We start from the raw sequence: 18,934 nt of genomic DNA, 5'->3' as shown, positions 1-18,934 counted from the left end.
TACAGAGAGTAGAAAATGATCATAAGCTGTAAGAGAAAGACCTTGTACAGGATTCAGAGTGAAATAGCATATTACTGATTCAGTTGTCACACTCATTTACCACATTACAGCTGTCAGTGAAAGCTAGTCAGAAGTTCATGTTGTACGCTGTGTTTGTAAATGGTGATGCTATCTCATTATTTTCTGGCCTGTCTGCAATTAACCTTTTACTTTGAGCGTGGTGAAAATGTGCAGTAACAGCATACAACATTTCAAACATATTTCAAAGTGCATCTTTGTCACTTTAGTCACTCATGAGGGAAACAAATGCTTCCTTACTGATTTGCATGCATGCTGGTTATAAATAATTCTTATCCTTAACATAACATGTTTGAAAAAAGGAATAAAATTCATTAATGCATTGGTTGTGCGTCATCATTGTCTGAATTTTGATAGCTCTTGAATCTTGAGTGTAAGTACTGCAAGCAGTAGTAAACTGGTTGAGAGCTCTAAGGAGATCATCCTCACTCTGGAGCTGCCTGTGATGAAGACTGGCCAGATGCTAGTCCCAAAATGAAGTCACTGTGCTGTCACTCAAACCCTCAGGGGAACTTGCAGTACCCCAATTTACTAGCACTTTGGGTGTGCAATATAATGCAGAATTGCTACTCACTTTTATTTTCACCCTCACACATACTGTGTGGTAATATACCTGTTTCAACATCTATACCCTGGCTAACCCAGGTGTTTAAAAGTTAGTCTATGGACCTAAGCTAAGCACCTTGCCCTCCCTCTGTAGCCAAATAAAACGCTCCTTCAGAAGGCAGTTCCTCTCATCCCTGGATGGTGGTTTTAATGGGTAAGACAAACTGTAGCTCTGGAGTTGCCTATTCTCCCTAAGAACAAAGTTGGGAGTGATGAGCTTCAGCTGGGGCAAGGAACTTCTAACCTCTGGCATTGGTTGGGGTTTGCCCGCTGTTTTTTTTTTTCCTTCTCTTCTGCGAGACAGCTATTCTAAGCTAATCATCTGGTTTCCCACCTACAGACAGCAGAGAGCAAAAAGACTCTCCAGGGGATGATTCATCCTCTCCAAAGATAAGTATCTGACACAGGTGGGTGTTAGTCAAAGTAGAAAATGTACTGTAAATTCATTTCTGCTGGTATTGTTCACTACTTAAACAGTCTCTCAGGAGGAGAGCTTCTTATCTGAGTTTTGCTTTGGAGAAAAGAGTCCCCCACCCATTGCATCGCTAGAGGATGAGATCTCCTGGATGTTAGTCTGAGCGTTGTTTCGGTGTAGACCACATAAATGAGGGGAGCGCATGGAGGAGAGGAAGGCCCTTGGGAAAGGCATGAGCAATGAAAAGTAATTTGGGAATGTAAGGGGGTATGTGTGAGAGGCAGTGCTTACTGAAGCAAATAAAAAGGGATTTTTAGGAGAAGAAGAATGGTGCAGGAAATCAAATAGAGCAGAGATTAAAGAGCACAAAAAATATGAAAAAAAAAAAAGATAATGAATGCAGATGCCGTCAGAAATGGATGGTAAATACGGGATGAAACTAGTAAGGAAAAAGATGCCTGCAAAACAGGAGATTTGGTAGAAGTTATTTATAAAATAAAAAAGAAAGCTGCTATCAGCTAAGTAAAACAGGTGCTGGTTTATTCCTTCCATTTCAGGATAAGTTCCTGACAGAGGCAGGTAAAATAATCGGGAAACATGCCTGTGTGATATTCCCAGGCTAGGCTATTAGAAACAGGTGAATTCTATATTGCCTGAATTAGAAGTCAATAAACTCCATTTACCTGTGCTTACTCTATGAACCCATCACTGAGTCCTGAGTATACAGCTGTCTAGGGATTTTTTAACTTGGTTATAAGCCCCAGTTCTCAAACTAGTATGTGTTAGGAGTGTGAATAGCAGAGAGGAACAGCATCAAGTGATACAAAAGACCTAAAGGTAATCCAAAAGTCAAGTATCTTTGTCAGGAAGACTGAGGTCTCCAGGAAAGTGCAAGCAAAACTCTGGATGTAGTCCCAGGTACTAATTCAAAGGTAAGAAATCAATTAAAAGGGAAATAGTAAAAATCCAACTTTTGGAATTACTATTGTTTAGAAAATCCTGTTCCCTTTCTCAGGTCCTTCTCGGATTGTGCTACCTCCAGAGTGATGTGGTCTTTCTCTAAAACATGTATATATCTGAAAATTGTTTATTGTGTCCTAATGAAAAAGCTGTTAGTAAAGCAATAAATAAGAAAGCAGTCCAGTGGTTAATGCCTAGTTCCAAATAGCAGTTTGCAACTTAGCCTGACTGCATCATATGGAATATTTCAGAGACTCAACAGCATAACAGTATAGCGGTACCTAGTCAGATGTGAAGACAGTGACTTATTTTAACATTTGAAACAGAATTAAGAGATAAGACTAGATAAAAATATGGCTTCAGGGAAGTGACATTTTGAATCTTAAAATTACTTTAATATCACACATTTGAACAATTTCATCTTTATAGTGAGAAGACTGTTTTGTCATTTTCCTTTCCCTCTTTCCTTCCCCAACCACAAAACTGTCTGGCTGAAGAATGTCTGAATGTCTGATGAAAAAAAGTCTTCAGAAACTAGAACTGGAAGCAGGCTGTTACTCCAGCTAGATACTTCAGTATAAATGAGCAAGTGTGTGGATATCCATCACATTATGTGGTTTCTTTCTAGGTTTCTTTCCAAGCACTCCAGGGCAAAGGAGGGGACCATCCTTAGCATCCTTTGTCTTGTCGGTCTTGTAATGGCTGTTTTCCAGATCAATGGGAGGGAAAAAATAAAGAAAAAAAAGTCTGCTTCGACTGGGAAAATTTTTCTCACTTTCACAAAGCATTTTTAATTAATATCATGAATACATGGAAATAATATGAAAGGACCCATGTCTTCTCCATCTCCAGGGACTGGGCAGCTGCTTCTGTTTTACTCAATGCTTCTAATAGCAGGCAAGTTACTCCTTTGGGGTTCACTCCTGATGGGAAGGAGAATTATTGGTTTCTCGATTTTTGTGCATCTATTATGATTACACAAATATGTCCCTAGAAAGAAAACTGAAAAATGGGGCAGGTATGGTTCTGGCAGCAAAGAGAATGTCAACCTCTCTTTCAGCAGTGTGAGGAGGAAGCAAGAAAAAAGTTCAAATACTGACAAGTACTGTACTGATTTATTTTTTTAACCTGAATGGCAATTCCAGGCACAGGTGTGCATTCACCTGAACAATTTTATCAGTAGTATGATGATCCTGCAGGTGGGATTCAGTTCAGGACTACAGCATCTGAACAGAGATGATCACGTTGTGTGCGTAAGTTGGTGTGACAGTCAGTGGAGGTCTGGTTAGCCTGGGGAGGGATTCAGCTGGCCAGCCATCTGCTTTGGAGCTAGCAGAAGCACCCTTGTATTGGGTGGATCTCCATTCACCAAAGTGGGAGTTCAGCCCCCTAATGTGTCTGTGAACACCTAGATGTGGAGTTGGACGTGTTAGTCTGGAACTGAATCTTACTCTTCTAGGCTGTGCTATCCTGCTCAGGCAGACAGTTAACAATTATTTTTTTTCCTTTCCTTCATTCCTGTTCTTTGTTACCATAACGATTTGCTTTCTTGGGCAGTAATAATTACTTAGCCACAGCAATGTGGATTCACGGTGCAGCAGCTGTGATGTATTAAGCCCATGTGGAGAAAGTATTTTACTTCACTGTAAAGATGGAATAAACTATGGTTCGTTAAGACACATGGATCACTTTTAAATAAGATACATCAGGAACATGCACTGGGAGTCAGTTCACCTGATTTAAGCACAACACTAGTCCTAGCTCTGAAGACTTAAATGAGGCTCTTCTAAAACAGATGTCTTAAGTGCTCAGGGAGAGAAGTCACTCTAGTCCTCCAGAAGAAGACCCTACTGTATTTAGGCGCTTCACTTTAGCGTACAGGACTTAACTGGGTGTCTACAGACCACAGTATTCACTTGAGGAATTTGGACAGCACAGCCAGAAAACTAGACTTCAGCTGCACCTACAGTGTAAGCTATAGTACAGAGCTGCATTGTAACTCGATTAGACTAAACTAATTATTCCCAGGCCATTTCTTCCTCCCTGTTGACATTGTTTTTGACACAACAAGAGTGCAGGCCTGATTACTGCCCTTGGATGCAATTAGAATACAAACAAAACCCAACAGTTTGACAATTGATCATAGGAGGCTAATGGAGCGGGGACTCTGAGTTCTTGTTCATGTCAGAAGTCACAGAAATGAAACTGCATTCTTCCCCCAGTATTAAAAGCAAATAATTTAAAATCCCTGAATGCCTGTAAACCATTTTTAAGTATGCTTCAGCTATTGGTATTTGCTAGAACTGCTCAAAAGTCTGAGGAAGAGCCTCCTTAAGCTGCCTATCAGAAATGCCAAATGGTCAGCACAAAACTACATCAGTGTTTTGTCAAAATGCTGAGAAAAGTGTAAAGTTCTTATCTTTTTGTTCCAGGCTGGCAGCTGAGTTTTATCATTACTGAGAAAGAGTATGAGCATAGTCTGTTTTAGAGCAGAAATCCGAACATTCGAAGTCTAGCGATGGCTCTGGGCTGAAGCTGATCCATGAACCAATAGAAGCTTCAAGAATAACACTGGTTTCCTTATTTGAATTAAGTCTTTTCATCAGTCTTCATTGAGACTGCTTTGTACTGTTTCTATTATACCTCTGGCATAACAAATCCTCTATTTTAAGCTTATAAATCACTCCTGAGTACTTAACCGAAAGTTGAGCTCCTTTTTCTGCACATCTGAGAGTCCAGCACTCACATATGTGAGTGAGTTCCTTCCCCTACAGAGCAGAGTATTAGACCCCTTTAAGACTCTGGCAGCTCAGAGAGTGAAATAAAAGGCACCTTTTTAGGTGACTTCCATGCACACATCATATCTAGCCTAACTAACCTCTGCTATTGGCTTCAAAGGGCCTGAATAGGGCAATGAATGTATAACCATATCAAGTTATACACGTAGATTTTCAGATTCTTCCTCATTTCAGAAAGGACTCTATATGTTGGTATAACTTTTATAACAGTATGACAGCAGGGGGCTGCTGATCAAAGGTATTGGGTCCAAAAAAGTGGGATGCTCATATATAAAACTGTCTTGCAACAACATCTGAATCCAGCACCACATAGCTAAGTCTTGTCTGAGAAAATCACTCTCCATGTACCCGGCTCATTTCAATGCCATGGCACGTTGGAACAATACGTCGGGAACAGATTCAAAATAAGATGCTTGCTAGCAAAGGACAATTTAAACAAGGTAAACACTTTTAAGAGAAAGACTTTTTGACTCAGATTTGCCTGATTCTTTTGTATATATATTTTAATTCCTGAGAAGAAAATATTAGATAATTTACTATCCATTCCTAAGGGATTTTTTTGATTCTTTTTTAAACTCCAAATACAGCAGAAAATAGGCTTACATTCTGGAAATTATGTTATAGAACCAAATGCACACATAGTTTGTGTTCCAAAAGGCTGTGTCTTACCTATTTTTGCTCTGTAAATGGCAAAGATGGGTGTCAGAAATCACAGGAGTACCAAGGAGCTCCAGTGTATTACACATTAAAATAAAGCAAAACCAATACATTATTTCTAAAGAGAATTACACATAACTCTCCTAATATATCAACTGTAAAGCTCTAAGCATATCCCATCATCTTTCAAGAAATATGTGATTTTTTTCCCCCTACGTTTTCTAGTCTACACTGTTCTATTATGTCAAATTCATTCATGACTTTGTCTTTTCAGTTCTGAACATTTGTCAACTAGAATGTTTTTTTGTCGGAGTTCTTCACTGGGTAGATTAAAGAAACTTTTTTTCTCCTAAATTCTTCAGGAAAAAACTCTGCGTTGATTGTGCTCTCCTTCCTTAATACACTGTTGTGATGAGTTCTTACTTCTTCCAATATGATCTAACTATAGGACACAGTAAAAATATTGTATTAAATTCCCCTCTTCCAAAATAACATTAGATCTAGTTCTGGCCTAATGTATTTCCTTGGGTGAATGGAAGGTTATAAAGATAACTTACTGTTATATTTCAACTGGTATCTGTATTCACTGCAACCTGAAGGAGGAATATGGTTGTATGGTTCAGTCACAGAATATTAATTTGAAATACATCAATTTCCCCCTTAGATCAATACTCTTGTAGCATACATATTTTAATATATATGCAAAGTTGATGGTATCATTTGAAAAGCAATACAGGCACAATTTATTTTTAGGTAAGTCTTGAACATTAGATATTTTATTACGGCTAGAAAATAATTGACCATCATTTTTTCTCAAGTTCATCTGTTTGTCTTGTTTCCACACATCTGAAGGGGAAACCATGAAAATACTATGTTATACCCCATTTTAATTAAACTTCAAAAGTGTTGTCATATCCTTGTTGCTTTCAGGCAGCGGGCCTCAGTGCAAACAATCCAACTGAATTGTAAGTTGGTTGTATCAAAACACTTCATAATAAGAGAAATGTAATGGAACTAATCAATTTGTCATACATGTGACTGTTTTGCTTGTTTTTCCCTCTCCTTTGGGTAATAAAGGGGGGAAGGAGAAGGGGGTGTCATCATCTTGCTTATTCATTACAGATACTAGAAATCACATTTCAAAAAGGCACATTTACTGCAATGTGTTGGTAATCATTGTAATTGATTTAAATGCTTGAATTGACTGAGAACATTCATAGATTTGTTCATGAACTGACTGCACGATAATGCTGGCTAAAACTGGAACATTTTGTTATACTGCACAAAAGGCCTTAGGAAATTTTCTGTGATGAACAAATTTGTTTTTTTCAGCCTGCTGTTCTGAATATTTTTCAAGTGAAGGTAAAGATTCAGGTGCATCAAAAGGTGAATGTATTGTGTTACCTTAGGATTCGCTCTATGTATTTTAAGGGAATGGTAACCTAACAAAATCCAAGATTTAAATAAGCAATGAGAACCAATATTTGTCAGCACATTTCTACAGCTTGAAGTTTCCTCAGGATGCCACAGGAATCACCACGCTCTAGTAACAAATTATTTTCAAGAAGTCTAATGTTCTTCTTTGAACACTGATAAACCCTTGAAAATATCCACTGCTGTTTTCCTCTTTGGTACTAGGACTTTCCCAGCTTTCTCGGGGGGGGGATGAGAGAATACACCTCGGTCTACATGAACTACAAGCATAACTGGGGCTTTCTGGTTTTAAAGTGGTCCCTCACTTGGGATTTTTCACAGGGTAGTCATAGGATGTTAAAAGTCAAACTGTCCATCTTTCAGTCTGGTAAAAAATACCCTTTTCCTATAGCAAAAGCATGGGGAGATCAAAAATAGTAAGAGACTAAAGGTCAAAGTGAACAGGCTACAACTTGGGTTCCTTCTCCTCCTAGAAACATAGGAGCAAGAAAACCAAGACGTACAAGAGAAGGCATCTCTACTCCTAAACTTTAGCTCTTTACAGGAGCCAAAAAGCTGCTAAATGAATTCTTCTGTGTACAGCAGCAAAGGGAGAAAAAATCTTGGCGTCATTAAAACTCAAATTAGTATAACTTATTAAACTTAACTTATTGACTGTTTATGATAAGAAATGTCAAAACAAGCATCGCTGTGATTCTTGGTATGCAGATCAAAGTTTGTCCCTTCTCAACTTCAGCATTGCCAACACAGAAATCTGTTGGGAGTTTCTGAGAGAGAGCTTAGGAAAGACTGGCTGCAAATGCAGACCTGCGGGAGGAGACTAGAAAAGTTGAGTCTGGTGACATCTAGAAACCAGGGGCTGACAAAGTGGAATCAGCCTGCTACAGTAAATCAAATTGTTTTTATTGTTACTCATTGAGGTCAGTTAGTGATTTCTATTTATGTAATAAATTGGTTTCCACATAGACTTTTCTCTTTATTTGTGCTGAGCAGCTGTTATTTTAAAGGGTTTTCTTTTGATTTATGAATATTGACAGGTCATGTTCTGCTCTCAGTTAAACCAGTAATAAATGTGTTATGCCAGTAGTTAACCTATATAGAAATAGGTGCAACAGATGATGGAATTTTGATGACTAAATGTAACCTGTAGTAATGAAACACCTTTATGCATTTTTTAGAATCATAAACTTCCTAGTTAGATCTACAACTGCCAAGTATAGCTATATGCCTCTGGTACCTATCTCAGGTGCTACAAGGTACTGGATTCAGAAGGCATCAGATTTTACTTTATATGGTAAGTCCTATATTTTTAAGAATCACTGATATTAATCTGTACTTGTTCAGGTAAGTATCTTCATAAAACCCAGTCAACAAAGTGAGAAAGGTTCTAACTAGCATAAATTAGTTCTTTGCTCTTTCAGTAGTAGCTTGTGTTACTTTCTGATTGCAGAACTTTTGATTTATACTTGAGATTCAGTCTTTCCTATCATTTATTGTCGAAGATATTTTCATGTGGAACAACTTTTGAACACTGGTGATGATTTTTAATGTTTAAGATTTTCCAAGATATTTTAGCAAAGCCCTCTGGATTTTATTCTGACTCTAGGGTTTGTTTAAGCTGCCCTAGTGTGCACAGCCCTAATTAAAAAATGTATTGAATCTCAAACTATTAGTCAGAGTGTTCTTGAGAGAAGACTCTCTCCTGTTCTAAGCATTTATAAAGGAATGATTAGAACAATAACAATATCCATAAAAGTTAGAAGTAGCTAAAAAGTCTCTGCAGAGGATTAAGAAAATTCTCAGAACTCAAATTCTCAAAACTTCAGTGCCAATGCAGGGCAATATGGGTTACTTAAAAATATAAAGGCGACTTTTATATTTGCAGAATCTTTCCAGCATGAGACAGCTGTAAGTTTGGAGTGTTTATCAGCCATGTTCAAGTAGGGGGGAGAAATTTCCCCGTTGCACCCTTTCCCTCTGAAAGACTGTCTGCTGGGGTACAGCACTGATTTGCAATGGACAGTCCCCTCTATAAAATACATACGCTAATCTTTAAAATACTTTCGTTCCCTTGCTGATACCTTCAGTTAATTCATCAGTCCTTTACACAGTTCAAAGAAAGGATATTAGTAGGTTACTTTTTGCCCAGCTGTGACATAGGTATCACTGCAAATACATACTTTTCTCCACTTGGCAAGAAGAAGAAGAAACTTGGCAGTTTCTTACTTGAATCCACCAATGCAGTTCTTAAAGAGTAAGTCGAATGAACGTCTCCCACCAGTATTAGCTGAGGTGTAGTCAGTCCTAGTTTGGGATGGAGGAGATATAGAATTTGTTAGCATCTCTAATTCCCTGCCATCTCTGTCTTGCTATGGGTCTATGATAAGTCCTTAGCTGTACACAATGCTCTATATATTGCATGATATTGTTGTTTATTAATCTCTGAGCCCACCTAATTGCTGGATTACGGAGTTCTAATTTCCTAAGGAACTGTTCCATGTGCCAGATTCCTACTTGCAAGGTAAGCTTGCATTAGCTGGCACAAAATCAGTGCTTATAGCCTTGCTTCAAAGTTTGGGTTTTAAAGATTTTGCCAGCTCAGCTGCGCTGAGAGCAGAAGTGAAACCACATAATCCTCCATGCAATAATTTGGGAACTCCTGAGAGTTTCCTGACAGCTGCACATCAATTCTATATCGACCTGTGGTTCAGAGATCCAGTGGTCTCCAAGCACATGCAGGAATAAATTGGTCATCGCTAAGATTTGTGATCTGAGGTAAATAAAACTTCCTCTCATCACTGGCAGTATCCCAACTCCAGCAGAAGGAAGCTCAGGTAGTACTACAAACACACAGGAAACTTCTCTTACAGAAAAAAAAAAAAAAGGAAAGAGCTGTTTTCCCCTACATTGCTTTATTTGGGGAACATGTTGCTGGATTTGGGAGCAGAGTGAGGGAGCACAGGAGCAGTTACAGAGATGGAGGTTCCTTGGCTGGGGGAGGTAAGGGCACCCCCTGAGCAGGGGGGGACAACTCCTGGGTGACAGCAGTGGGATACAAAACTCTTGCTGGGGATGGGTTTCAACTGCATAGGACCAAACTCCCTCAGTTCTGACTCTATTTAATAAAAAACTTTTTTTTTTTTTTTTTTTTGAAAAAGAAGTAAACTCTGTTTTCAATTGACAGTACTTATAGCGTAGACTGAGCTGCAATGTTTTGTGGCTTCAAAATCAGTGAGGCCTGATCCATATGCCATGTGTTGGTGGTGTTGTTAATCAGAAAATAGACTGCAGGGGATCTCATAAAATGTCCATTACTGAGCTGTAGGGAGAGTTCAGCTGATTTTACCACCTTTTGACTTCAGCCCTGACAAACACATCTTTATTGCAAGTCAAAAAGGACAGACTCCAGTTTAAAAAAAAAAAAATTAAAAACATCTTCAAAAACATCACCCTCCAAGCTGAGTACCTTAATATTCTTTCAATCCACCTTGTGAATTTTCCTAGCAATCCCTAGTTTTGTAGTGCCTAAGACCAACTTGTGGTACCAGTACAACAATCAAGAGAATGTTTGTGTGTGAATATGTATGTATACATAACAGTTTCATTTCCAGGACATACAGGCATAAGTTGATGACCATCATCTAAATACCAGATATTGAGTGTGTGTGTATTTGTTTGTTTTAATATAGCTGAAAAGTCCCATAGGGTCTCAAGTGTAATTTACTAGGAGATTTTCCTTGATGTGACTTTCAAAGACATTTGCTTGATGTTAAAAGTAGTTTTCCAGCTCCTTTAAAAGAAATCTGAAAGTCCTCAATGTTTTTGTTTTTGTTTTTTTTTTAAGACCTTTCATCCCAAAGGCAAATCAAGGAATTTTTTTTTTCTTGAAATTTTACATTACAAAGGTGGATGCCAGAATAGAGATTTTTGTTTGAGTTTATTTACTTCAGCATTTTCTTTTGAGGGTGCTTAATACATCAGTTGTAAATTGATATTTTGTGAGACTGTTCAGTGTAACTTTTAAGTGCTGGAATGAAACAGATAAAAACTGGGAGAGAAACTCTTATATAGTGACACTGGATAACTAACAGTTTCTCATAACATAAGGACAAAGAAGCAGCCAATAAAATAACAAGCTAGCATGTATAAGCTAAAGAAATATAAAATAGCCCTAGCACAAGAAAGTCATGGAGGTTGCTGCCACAAGTTGTGTGTGGTGGGTTGACCCTGGCTGGACAGCCGGTGCCCACCCAAACCACTCTATCACTCCCCTCCTCAAATGGACAGGGGGGAGAAAATATAACAAAAGGCTCTCGTGGGTTGAGATAAGGACAGGGAGATCACTCAGAAATCACCGTGGTGAGCAATTGCATTGTGCATCACTTGTTATGTATATTCCAATATTATTATTGTTATTATTGTAATTTTATTATTGTTATTATTAGTAGTAGTAGTATTTTCTTCCTTTCTGTTCTATTAAGCTGTTCTAATCTCAACCCATGAGTTTTATTTTTTTTGTTCCCCAATTCTCTCCCCCATCCCACTGCAGGGGGGGAAGTGAGCGAGTGGCTGTGTGATGCTTAGTTATCCGCTGGGGTTAAACCACGACAATTTCTTATCAAAATACTTAGGAATTTTAAAGGATGTTTACCTTTTTATACGCTTGCTGTGATATTAATATTAAACTATCATTTACGGGTGCTTACAATTGCAATGGTTGTATCGTAATCCTTGAAAGAGCATTGTGCTTTCCAGTAAACTAAGTGAGGGCCTTTGGGCAAGTGAAGAGCTGAGCTAAAAGTCTACCTTGTATTTTCCTCATTTGTTTTTTCCTCTACAGTTATGTCATTATTATTATTATTATTATTATTACCATCCCCATCCCTATCCATAATAATCATACCTCTTATCGTATAATCTGAAACTAGTATAAAATAAACTTGATAATGTGCCTGCTCAGCAATTTGGGAGTGAAAGGACAGAGCAATTTGCTTTGTGTTTCCTGCTGCCTTTGCAGACACTCTGTAGTTGAGTCCCCTGCCTTCTCTGCGTAATTTGAATCTCTTTATTCTGTGTATTGCTGATACCATCATGGAGCTGGAAAAAGGACATACTGCAGAAAACAAAGAAGCTTCCGCGTATTCAGTTCCAATGGCAGTCTCCCTTGAGTCTACCTGCTGCCTATACTTTTTTCTCCATTTATCTGACTCCATAATACAAAGTCTTTTTGAGGCTATTTCTGTCACAGGAGCTCTGACAAAATCTACTTTAACTAGATGAATAGGAAGAGAAAATAGTTCAACAAAATGTTTCAAATGTGTGATGGTGGAAATCTCTGTGACTTGCTTTTAACAGTTAATATTTAGAACGTGCATTCCTTGAGTGATATGTTGCTTTTCTATGCTCTTGTCTCACTAAAAGCAGCTCAGACATGGCAGGTGGACAGCAAAAAGTGCATCTCTAGTGTAGCGCTATACAGTGATTTAAAGACAGGTAACTTACCTGTCCGTATCTAATCAGATTTGTAAATCATTAGCCTGACAGCTATGAAAGGATGTGAGAACATAGCCCTAGAGAGTAAAAACTAATACTTGCAGACTTGTTTGCATAATTTTTTTCTCATCTTTGTTCTACCTTGGGCCCCAGGTCAGTGGTCACTTCAGTTTATCCAGCAATATGAATGTCAAGTTGCACTAGAGTCAGTGAGAATTATTTGCTTTTTCTGTGCATAACAATGCTTTTTTTTTCAGCGTAAAGCTGAGATTAAAAAAATAATCAATTACCTATGTCTGTGCATCAGATTGTTTTCCTAGCTTCTAAAAGCCTTATATCAGTTTTACCTGGGTTATTGTGGAGTTCTCTGTGACCAGTACAAACCATCAAAGAAAAGAAAAGGATCCTACCTGTTTCTTAAGTGTAGATTTCAATTAGACTGCACTGTGTATAGTCACTGGGTTGTACAAACTGGAGAAACTGTGGTATTTAAAAATAATGGTCTGTAACAGGATTCCCTCATGGACTTGCTGCTACAAATTCAATTTCCCTGGAGAAAGAAATAATAAAATCTTTTTTACAATCCCCACTTTGTCTATGACTTTCCAAAATGCTTGGTTGTTAGAAAAGCATCATTTAATTGACATCACCTCATCAAAGCACAATCTTCCAGCAATGAAAACATGCGGGATGTTCACCATGTAGGGATATTGCTGTGCCCAGTGTGCAGCAGCATATCTGTAGCCACCAGGAGCAGTATGTCTCAGCAGGGTTTATGATCTGGAGAGGCCTAGCATACTGTTAAAAAAATAGTTCAGTTAAAATTTTACTGCAAATAACCAGATGTAAATAAGACAGAAAAAGCTTGGGCAATTCAGGCTTCATAAAAATCTGCATAAAGTTTTTACTTTTTGTTCAGTAGCTTTTTCTTTCTATTTTTTTCTTTGCATTTGTTTTCTGGCTTAAATACAGGCAGTCTCCCTGAGCCTTCTCCTTATTTTTGCCAATTTTTCTCAGTATCTACCAAAAACCTTACACTGTGGTCATTGGAGTGGTATCTAAGGAAGGTTTTCTCACACAAAGGTGCGTCAATGGAAGGCATGGGAAGACTCAGACTGTAAACCAAAGTGTGCCCAAAAGAAATGAAGAACATTCGTCAGTTTGTTGTGCAAAGTTACTTGAATTGGATCTGTCTGGGGCAGTGTCCCAACTTACTTTGTTCAGAAACGCTGTGTGAAGATGGAGTTAATCTTAGATGGAACGATGCAACTGCAACATCCCTTTGCAGTTCTTAATGAATACTGACTCTCTACTTTCCCTTTTGCTTTCCTCTAGTAAAAGTGGAAAACAATCTTATGATTGTCCCATCAGAACTATAAAATACAATCCCTCCTGGCTCAAAGATATTCCTAAAGGAGTACAAAGCATTCCTTCAAACATTGGCTGTGTAATGAAAACGAGGACAAAGAGGTAGAATGAGTATAGCGATATCTAGATTGTGCTTTATAGTTTTAAACAGCAGTAAGGAACAATAGAGCAAGCTATTAGCAGCACTCAGAATATTTCAGAACATCAGAATGTGTCAGCAAATAAAGGCATATGTTTTCATTTGAAAATGTTCCCTTTTTTCTGAGCTCCTCTGTATGTAATCATAAATTTTCATTGGTGGTGTAACTTGGCATAGACAACACTTGTACATTAACGTCGTGTATGGAATGGTTCAAAAACTTAAGTATCAAACACACAAGTTAAATTCTTCATTTTCAGTGCCAAGACAATGCACATCTCTAGACTTCTTAATATACTCTGAGCCTGAAATGGAAAAGACAGCAGCTGCTTTTGATGATATGCATTGCAACTCTGACAGATGGTGATGAACAATGTGAAATTACTGTTTCCCAAAAACATTTTATAATTGAGGATCTTTACTGCCTGATTTGCCACCAGCACTTCAGTAAAAACATGTAGATTTATGCTGTAATAGTACAGTTGGTCTTTGTGAGATGTAATTCATCAGATTCTTTCTTTCAGTGATGTGTGTTGGAGTGGCTGACGTCTCCAGCATAGACTGGAGATAAGTGATACTGGTATTGTTCTTACAGATATGTGCAGGATATGGAAACAGAGAACAAATTTCTTTAAAAAAACCAAACCAGCTGTGACAGCAGAATTTTGCTGCTTTGCCTGGGGAGGTATGAAATTTTACTTGCTTCTTTCTTTCACTTTGGCTGTCTCAATTGCCCTGTCTGGTGCCACCCTTTCTTTTTCACTTAGTCTCAGTAAAAATGAATCCTTCAGGGATGTTTCTAACACTCCCAGCATGACAGGGCAGAAGAATTTTTCCAACATTTCTGAAATGTGGTCTGACGTCTCAAAACCAATCACCTGTCCAGAACATGGAAACACACTAAGCATTACTAATAATAATCCTTACTAAGCATTTTGTCTGTGCTTAATACGTTAAAAATAGGTTGTCTTTTGAAGTTTTTACGACAGTAATTCTACTATATTGGGTAATAATTATATCACCTAAAATATAAATAATAAATAATAATAAAAAAATAAATAGTATTTACTTAATCTGCTCTGTGATGAGTACCGGATGGGTCTCCTGCAAGTGGAATTAAGCACTTCAAATATGTTCTGCAGGATGATCTTTTCTGTTCTTGGCCTGGATATTACAACAAAGACCAGAGTACTTTGAGCAGAGAATAATGCTTTTTCTTTTTTCACATTCCTGTCCATTAATGCTTGGATGTTGGTTAGATACTGGTTATAACAGCGCTGGAACACAAAAGTTGGGGGGATTATGTTCAGGAAATGGGACGTAACATTACATAGAAGAGATTATTTTCATATTGTGTGTAGTTATTTCTGTTGTGCTCATCTTATAAACAGATGTTGAAAATTGGGAAGTGTTTAAAAAAAATTATTCAAGGCCTTGGAAACTTGCACTGTATCAAGACCCTAAAGCAGCACAATCTATTTAACTTACAAAAGAGAAAATTAAGAAGGCAGCCAGTAGTTATCTGCACAGAGAGATTTTTGATGGTAAAAAGCAGACAATGTATAATAAAATTCTCTGATTGTGAATGGATGCTGGATAAATTCAGTTTGAAATTGAGGTTCAGGTGTGTAGGCAGGTGGCTGTTGCAACAATTCCATGAGAGGTATAAGCTCACTTGGTCTCAGTAAGTCTCAACTTGGGATGTGTCTTTGAAGTATAAATGATTTACCTAATCAAAGCTTAAGGAAAAGTTATTAGAATTAAATTCTATGGTCTGTATTTTGTAGGATGTTGGACTGGGAACATTATCTGTCCCTCCTGGACCTAAAATTTATGAACCTAGAACTAGAATATTTAAGGGGCTGGTTTTAACGTAACTCACAGGTCTTTAACACAGTTGTGGCAAGACAAAGTGTCCTTTAAGTGAAAGTAAATGTAATTTATGCACACTTAAAAGGCACTTTACACTGCCTGAGTAGTGTGAAGAGGCCTTGTGATAGTGACAATAAATCCACAGTTGTTTGGGAATAAAAGGGACCCTCATGATCATCTGGTGTGACTTATGGCAAAACACAAGCTATAGAACTTCATACAGTATTTCCCACATCAAACCCAATGATGTGTGCTTGATCTTTTGGAAAGGTATTCTGTTTTATGTCTTCATATTAGCTTCTTGATTCCATGCACTCAAAATCTAGCACACCTCTAAATTTCTTTTTCAAAGAGGAGCCTGTTAGAGTGCAAGAGTGGAAAATTTTTCACTGCCTTTGACATTCACAGACTGACTTTATCTGGTGAATTTTGAGGAAAATGGGAGTATAAGTAGGTGATCTGCTTTTAAGAGAGGGACTGAAAAACGCACTTTCTCCACTGCATTAATTTTCCTCTGAATAATCCCAATGTGTTAGGCTAGGCTATCTTCCTAAAATTTGTAAAGATGATTGGTCATACAGAGAAACATGTTCTTTTTGATTCTGATTAAAAAGCTTGCTTATGTTTAACTAACTGAGTTACAAAGATGTAAATCACAGGCAGACCTAACAGCATGAATGGTTTTGAATAACCGTTATATCACACTGCATTACCTTACTCTGGGGCATGCTACAGTTGCCTTAAAACATTATCAGCTTTAGGATTATGTTCTGTTCCAGTACAGTCTAGGGGATCAGTTCATCTCCTCCTGAATGTACTTGCCATGTTGTGGGAGCTGGCTCAGGCCCTAAGGTAAAAATCTGATGCCATTAGATGGGCCCACCAAGGTTTCTCAAAATAAGTTTGCCAGACTTGTCTGGCAAAGGTCCACAAACATGAACACATGTTTGGCAACAGGTCTCTCTGCTCAAACATCCCTTTCAAAGAAGAAAAAATGAATTTAAATTTAATCTTTTAATTTAATTTATTGTAGTTTTTTTACTTCCATTACATCTGTTTTGTACTGCTGATGTGTCTTGTCTCTCTGCCTACTGGCTTCTAAGTCATACTTTTTGCAGAAGGAACAGTCTTTACCTGGTGTGTGAAAATAAATACTTACAAGACACTTGTGAGTGGTAATGCTGGAAACCACATTATGCTGGAAATCACATTATGCTGAAAAGTTATTTTCTGAAGTGAAGTAACAATATCTATGTCAGCTATAATGTTTAATGGGTGTCCACCATCTGCTTTCCTGAAGCTGAAGGAAGTTGTGAAAAGCTCAGATTTGTTGAGGAAAACAGTTTTAGTTATAAATTTAGTTATAAATTTAGCTATAAATTTCATTACTTTTCTCACCACCACTGAAAAAGCCTGGAAATTAATGGGGAAGTAATTTGTGGGAGCAGCACTTTTGCCTTTTGCTTTACTATAACAGTGACATAGATATCTGTGTTTACGGGGAACAAGAGAAAAACGAGGCTTCTTACCATTGTCAGGGCAAAGGTCTGTGAGACATTCACTGAATGTTATCTTAGTGACCATGGTAAATATTGGAAGATAAGGGGAAAATAATTTTTATGTGCAAATGAAAAGGTCAAGGAAGAACACAGTGGAATGAGGTCTTATCTGAACTAGACCTTTGAATTTTTTTAATGCATTAATAAATATCAAATGTGAGATTATTAGGATCTTTTGTTTTCATTTACTGAATAGTCTAGCTCACCTTACTCTTTTTTCTATCTATTTGTGTAGTCGAGATATTATTGATGTTACATGTTTTGAAACTAGTTTTTCATACCAGCTGTTAAAAGAGTAGGTAGATATAAAGATAAAAATGATCATAAAGAATATGTTACATAGAGCTTGAAAATCTCACATGACAGGGATTATTGATGAACTTTTGAAGTGTTGCCAAACATTTTTACCTCAGTGATGTTTATGGATTTAATGCACATACAGGATACTTTGCTTGGGAAAATTCAATAGATCTTGCTGAAAGTTCCTGAATCCCTAATTAGTGGAGTACTTTACAGAGGCTTTTTGGCTGAAGGTCTCTGTAGGAGAGACAACTGCAACACGCTTCTCAGCAAACCCTCGTGAACTTTCCCAGAATTGGTCTCAGACAAAAGCAGTGAAAGAAAGGCCCTGTCAGGGACTGCGACACCTCTTGAAATGCTTCTTCCCAGCTTTTTCAAGTACCTAAAACACCGTGTTTGGTCTCTGATGAACAGCGTGATGAAAAAAAGCTTGGAGCTCTTTGCAGAAGTTCTTCCTTTCCTGTCCACCCCAGGTCTGTTCTGTAATATCAGTCGCTTTTAAATCCAGTCATGGGATGCTTGCTCACGTTTTGACTTGAATGGTGTGGCTTGCTGGATATTACTTAGTGTGGCATTTCAGAGGTACATATGCCAGATAAGCAATCGACAAAAAGTACAGTCCTTAGCAAAACTTAGAAATATCTCTGGAAGGGAGATAACACAGAGAAAAGGTTGTGTAAGGATAAGACAGACAATGATTGAGTTGTAAGAATAAATGAGTTGTTTTAGCTAGGAAAGCTTCTTCAAAACTGCAGGAAAAAATGTATTTTAATGTTAGGACTAAAATCAAGTGTCAATAGCTGGCCTCTGATGGCAGTGTTTAAAGTCAGTGCACTGGAGAAGTTCAGCAGTAGGTCGCTTTCTGCATATTCCCATGTGTAACAGAGTTAGTTACTCAGGGTGACTGTAATAGTGACTTATACCTTGTGCATTACATTCATATTTATAATTACTACAACTGCTTAAGTATCCCAGTTTTTTCACATAGATACAGTCCAGAAAACCAACTTCATGTTTCAGAGTTTTATAATTCATACTACGGTGAATGTGGGTAAAAAATATTTCATTAAATACTTCCCAAACAAGTAACTATTCCGCAAGAGAAGGCTCAATGTATTCTTTCTCAATCATTCAGCATTAAAATCCTTTAAGACCGTTATTGAAAACTTCCATCTACTATCATCTAACTTTTTAAGAACTCTTCATACAACATGCATTTGCCGCCTTCTTTGAAAAAGAACCCTGCTTCAAACAA

Source organism: Haliaeetus leucocephalus, unplaced genomic scaffold (assembly GCF_000737465.1).
Source record: "Haliaeetus leucocephalus isolate CR32 unplaced genomic scaffold, Haliaeetus_leucocephalus-4.0 Scaffold195, whole genome shotgun sequence".
NCBI classification, from domain to species: domain Eukaryota; kingdom Metazoa; phylum Chordata; class Aves; order Accipitriformes; family Accipitridae; genus Haliaeetus; species Haliaeetus leucocephalus.
This window is presented reverse-complemented; position numbering follows the sequence as displayed.